The following is a 6057-nucleotide window of genomic DNA, read 5'->3' on the forward strand; positions in this document are numbered from 1 at the left end:
CTATGTTGCATGTAACATTATTTTAAGTTTTTAAAAGTATTTAACTCCACATGTGCCAACTTAATCGTCCATGACCCTTTATTGATGACGGGTTTAATATTTTCTTTGATTCAGATCTAATTACTAAAAAGTGGAAAACTATAAAAAGTGGAACCAGTTGAAGCCGATCAATAATATTATTTGTTGCTCTCGACTGACAACTTGATTTTATAGATTGAATAAAGAAAATAAACGAATAACGAAGTCCTGAAGTGAACACACACGCGTCAATATGAACTACACAATGACACACACTCAATGACACAAATACACACACTCTGATACACACTGGGCCTCCGAGGAGAAGAAGCGCCAAAACTGTTCTGATCGACTCGACGTGTGTGTCTGCCAGTGTGCATGTGTGTGAGTGTGAGTGTGTGTGTGTGTTTGTGAGTGTGTGTGTGTGAGTGTGTGTGTGTGAGTGTGTGTGTGTGTGAGTGTGTGTGTGTGAGTGTGTGTGTGTGTGTGTGAGTGTGAGTGTGTGTGTTTGTGAGTGTGTGTCTGCCAGTGTGCATGTGTGTGAGTGTGTGTGTGTGTGAGTGTGAGTGTGAGTGTGTGTGTTTGTGAGTGTGTGTGTGTGTGTGTGTGAGTGTGAGTGTGTGTGTTTCTGAGTGTGTGTGTGTGAGTGTGTGTGTGTGTGAGTGTGTGTGTGTGAGTGTGTGAGTGTGTGTGTGTGTGTGTGTGAGTGTGTGAGTGTGTGTGTGTGTGATTGTGTGTGTGTGAGTGTGTGTGTTTGTGTGTGAGGTCTGACTCCTGCAGCAACACCTGCCAGGTCATATTTGATGACTAAAGATGTGATGATAGTTCCTACCTGATAGGTATCCAGACTTGGCCGCGGTCCAAGAGGAATCGCTCCCTCTGACAAACGACGGCTGAGTTACGGGCCGCTCGCCCCTCGTTCTCTTTTACAACCCCCGCTCAGCCGCAGCGCTCCGGTTAGCGGCTTCCGCGGCGTCGCTTAGCTCGGTAGCCGAGCGGCTACGAGGAAATGTAGTTCTAGCGAAACGATCGTCAACGTTGTTCGCAGGTTTACTTCAAAATACTAAAATAGACTTCTGGGAAAATGCTCGATATGATTTGAGGTGGACTTGCAGTGTTCGTGCTAAGCTAGGCTAACGGCAGCCCAGCTACACGTGTTTGGCATTAGCAGAATAATAAACGCTAACCGAGCCGCCGAGTCACGCGTTGAACGAGAAAACAGACCAATCGGCTGAACTCTTTGTTCTCGTCTAGATTTGTGTCTGCAGCTCAAACGATTTATGATATATATGTATTTATGAAATATATATATTTATGATATATATATATGTATTTATGATATATATATATATTTATGATATAAAGTGCACACCTGCAGTCGTAATGCGATCAAATTAACAATTAAGAGTACAAGGCCTTTACGGAACCAGGCCCTTCTCTTCCCGTGTCATTAATTTACCCGTTATGTATATTTATCTTTCAGAACTCTAGTTTTTTGTCACGAATACTTTCACACAAAACGGGAATATTAGTTTTTTCTGTAAAACAAGGAACATTTTTCCGGCTTTAAAGGCGTCCACCATCTTGACTCCAGACAGCGAACTTTATTCGTCCTTTCAACCTCGACGAGAAGGCAGCGCAGCCCGGATCCACTCCTTTTGCTTTTACCTTTCACAATAAAAGCCCGAGACACAAACACACACGATGTCACGGGCGTGTTCGGGTGGACCCACGAGCACGACTCAGAGAACGCAAATAAAGATATTTCACTCAGAGCGGAAAAGACAGAAATATAGAAACACAACGTGGAACGCTCCAGGGCTCGGTCGGAAAAACACCAGAGCACCCGGGAGAGAGGAGGCGGACTGACGAGGGGACGGGCAACAGGTGAAGGGAACGAGGGAGTGAGAGGCCAGGTGAAGGGAACGAGGGAGTGAGAGGCCAGGTGAAGGGAACGAGGGAGTGACAAGGGAGTGAGAGGACAGGTGAGAGGACAGGTGAAGGGAACGAGGGAGTGAGAGGACAGGTGAAGGGAACGAGGGAGTGACGAGGGAGTGAGAGGACAGGTGAAGGGAACGAGGGAGTGAGAGGACAGGTGAAGGGAATGAGGGAGTGAGAGGACAAGTGAAGGGAACGAGGGAGTGAGAGGACAGGTGAAGGGAACGAGGGAGTGACGTGATGGTGAGTGTGATGGGATGGAAACAGCGACTAAAAGGAGGGGAGGAGCTAAACCGTTAAACTCAACGCACAACCCGATGTCTTCCTAAAGGAAACACTCTGGAGCGTCCCCCCCCGCCCCCCGAGTCGCTCCGGAGCGTCTTGGTACCTGCTGGGAATGCAACCGTCTCAAATTTGCATCTCCACCTGTATGGAAACATTCCCGCCTGACATTCCTCTCTTTTTCCCACGACGTTTATCCGTTACCCGTAAAAAAGAAACGGCTTGAAGCTGAACTCGACCGCTCCAACACGTCTTCACCTCTCGCTCGCTGTTTACATTTAGATCCAGAGGAGCGCTTACCAAGAATTATGACTTACAAACGATTACAAGCTGCTCTGGTTCCGTCCCATTAAGATGTTCTGACCGAGCCGTAAGATTGAAGGTTATTATTATTTAGACCCGTCTCTATCGGCCCGTCAGAACACGCCGCCGCGTGTTGCTGTCGTGATGTTGCAGCAGCTTCCATCGTGTTTGTGGCGTTATGCAACGACGCTGATTGTTCCCTCGTCTTCATGGCTCTCTGTGACGCCGGGCGTTTAAACGGATCTGTTGAGCAACGGCTCCTGAACGCCACACGATGAACATGTGGAGCGTTGCACAATAACGGACGTCTAAATCCAGGCTCGGGGGCGATGAGGAGGAGGAGGAGTTTTGACAGTTGCCTCTTATGTCTCATCGCTCTCTCTTCTGCCCCCCCCCTCTTTTTGTTCACAGTGCAGATGCTCGATGAGCCTCAACTGTGAACAAAAACCCCCTAAAAAACCCGTTGTGTGGGAGAGGCGGAGGGCGACGCTGGAACGTTTGTTGTGTAAAGAATGATGAGATGACGACGCTCAGTCAACGTCTAAAACACGAGAAACTTTCAACCAGGGATTCACGCTCGCCTGGTCACTTTAGTTGACATGACGCCATCTTGGATTCACGCTCGCCTGGTCACTTTAGTTGACATGACGCCATCTTGGATTCACGCTGCAGCGACGCGAGCCGACGGCGTTTGAACTCTGGAACGCACAAACGATGAGGTCATCGCCTTCAAGGGGGAACTAAGGAAAACAAGACTTTCAAAGTTTGTTATCTGACTTTTAGAACACACACACACACACACACACACACACACACACACACACACACACACACACACACACACTTACACACACACACACACACACACACACACACACACACACACACACACACACACACACACACACACACACACACACACACACACACACTTACACACACACACACACACACACACACACACACACACACACACACACACACACACACACACACACACACACACACACACACACACACACACACACACACGAGCCTGCATGAATCCTGGCAGTTAGCCAGCGATGTCAGAATGGCTCATTACAGGTGTGGATGTTTAAGTGGCTTGTGTGTGTGTGTGAGCGTGTGTGTGTGTGTGTGAGCGTGTGTGTGTGTGTGTGTGTGTGTGTGTGTGTGTGTGTGTGTGTGTGTGTGTGTGTGTGTGTGTGTGTGTGTGTAGGATCAGGTGGATACTTAAGCTCTCTTGTTGCCTTTCACTCTTTTGCTCTTGTGGTAATCCTGCAGGTTTTAAGGCCGTTGTCGTTGCTCCTGCAGCGCCTCCTCCTGCAGCGCCTCCTCCTGCAGCGCCTCCTCCTGCAGCTCCTCCTCCTGCAGCGCCTCCTCCTGCAGCTCCTCCTCCTGCAGCTCCTCCTCCTGCAGCTCCTCCTCCTGCAGCGCCACACTCCTCCTCCTGCAGCGCCTCCTCCTCCTGCAGCGCCTCCTCCTCTCAACACAAACTAACTCCTTTGTGTTTGATTGTTTAAATCTCTCGATGACAGACGCGCGGCCCACAAAGTGGAGAACCGACCGACGCTGACGGAGTTCATCCTCAACGTCGGAACGTCGTTTGATATTTTCTTGTCATTCATTGAGCAGAAATTACAAACGTTGAATCTTCTCTTCACTGAGATATTCAGATTTAATCATGGATGTCTTTATATTTAATTTCAGTATCACGATCTCGGTTAACTCAGAACGCGAGGAGGTGAACTTCGGCTCACGTGACACGTCGAAGCATTAAGAAAGATCCTTAATTAACACTTTAGAGTCCCTGAAATCTCTTTTTTTTTTAAAGTTTAAGAACTTCAAACAGGAGCTCTTCAACGTTCACCTTTAAATCATTTTGGTGAATCGTATCGGCAAATGAAAGCTTTAATGTAGCTACAACAGAGCTACAATAGAGCTACAATAGAGCTACAATAGAGCTATAATAGAGCTATAATAGACCTACAATAGAGCTATAATAGAGCTACAATAGAGCTATAATAGAGCTATAATAGACCTACAATAGAGCTACAATAGAGCTATAATAGACCTACAATAGAGCTACAATAGAGCTATAATAGACCTACAATAGAGCTTTAATGTAGCTACAACAGAGCTACAATAGAGCTAAAATAGAGCTATAATAGAGCTACAATAGAGCTATAATAGAGCTTCAATGGAGCTACAATAGAGCTTCAATGGAGCTACAATAGAGCTACAATAGAGCTACAATAGAGCTTCAATGGAGCTACAATAGAGCTACAATAGAGCTACAATAGAGCTTCAATGGAGCTACAATAGAGCTACAATAGAGCTTCAATGGAGCTACAATAGAGCTACAATAGAGCTACAATAGAGCTACAATAGAGCTACAATAGAGCTACAATAGAGCTACAATAGAGCTTCAATGGAGCTACAATAGAGCTACAATAGATGATGCAATGCTTGTGTTTCTTCCACCTCACTATCTTGACCTTTAAGTTATTTAAATGACAATAAATCACGTCATAAACACGCCGTGTTGTCTTTTACTTTCTTTGTCTCGACTTTTTAATCGTCTGAACTTCTGCTTTCCAGGCGTTCTTTTCGTGTCTCGGTGCCCGTGACCGACCGATTTTCATCTCGTGGCGCCGGCGAAGTCGTCCCATATTGAACGCTGCGTCCCGATTGGCCGAAGGTGCATTAATCCACTGTTGACCACTTTCTTTGGCCTCCGGTGTCGCCTTCCATAAGAGTCAAGGAGCTGTAACACAACACAGCCACACAAGCCTCATCATACGGATCGCTCCTTTGGACCCCAGATATAATGTATTCAGCGGCGGCGGCGGCCTCGAGCAGGTCCTCGTGTGATGGGAGGAGAGCGGCCTCCTCTCAGATGACCGCTGTTTGTTTATGCCGGCTAATCTCAAAGGTGGATTTTTTTTACCATTGTGGAAGAAGTCTTTGTGACTACTCAATGTAAATGAATTGGGGATCAGGGTTTAACCCCTCGAGGGAGCCGGGGTGTGTGTGTGTGTGTGTGTGTGTGAATCTAGTTCAGCCATCTTAATCCAGCACCCAGACTCTTGGCTCCTTGGCTCATCAAAGTGAGAAGTCGGCCGTTAGCTGGCCCAGATGTAATCTCCCTGTGTGTGTGTGTGTGTTACGCTTTGTGTCGCCTTCATACGCTCAAGGGCTTTGCAGTGTGATAGCAGAGTTGAGCTAACGTTAGCATCGTCATTTCCTATCTTCGTGGGTCAACATTGTTGGATCCATTGTCGCGTGTCGGGCCGCAGATAAAACCGACTCGGCGAGGACAAACACGCCGAGGGTCTCCGGGGGCCGAGAGGGCGTCGGCTCGCTTTATCTTGAGTGGAACCGGCGGAGATATCGGAGGGAATCAACCGCGCGTGACGTCAGGAGTTCAACCGACATCGGGACCGCGGAGGACGACGACGACACAGATCTGTATCCCAGGAGCCAACACAAGCGACATTCTTATTTACCAGATAT

General features: G+C 47.6%; 1 long non-coding RNA gene across 2 annotated transcripts in view; it reads left to right on the forward strand.

The window, feature by feature from the left end:
- The window catches only part of LOC130200394 (uncharacterized), a 9135-nt gene extending 4053 nt beyond the window's left edge, over positions 1 to 5082 (forward strand). Inside the window, exons 2-3 of one of the 2 annotated variants that reach the window (XR_008833004.1) lie at positions 2953 to 3304; positions 3826 to 5082. This is a non-coding gene — a long non-coding RNA (uncharacterized LOC130200394). The remainder of the gene's footprint in view (positions 1 to 2952; positions 3305 to 3825) is intronic. The other variant, XR_008833005.1, reaches the window with a different exon arrangement.
- Positions 5083 to 6057: the final 975 nt, after the last annotated feature.

Source organism: Pseudoliparis swirei, chromosome 10 (genome assembly GCF_029220125.1).
Source record: "Pseudoliparis swirei isolate HS2019 ecotype Mariana Trench chromosome 10, NWPU_hadal_v1, whole genome shotgun sequence".
Taxonomy (NCBI): domain Eukaryota; kingdom Metazoa; phylum Chordata; class Actinopteri; order Perciformes; family Liparidae; genus Pseudoliparis; species Pseudoliparis swirei.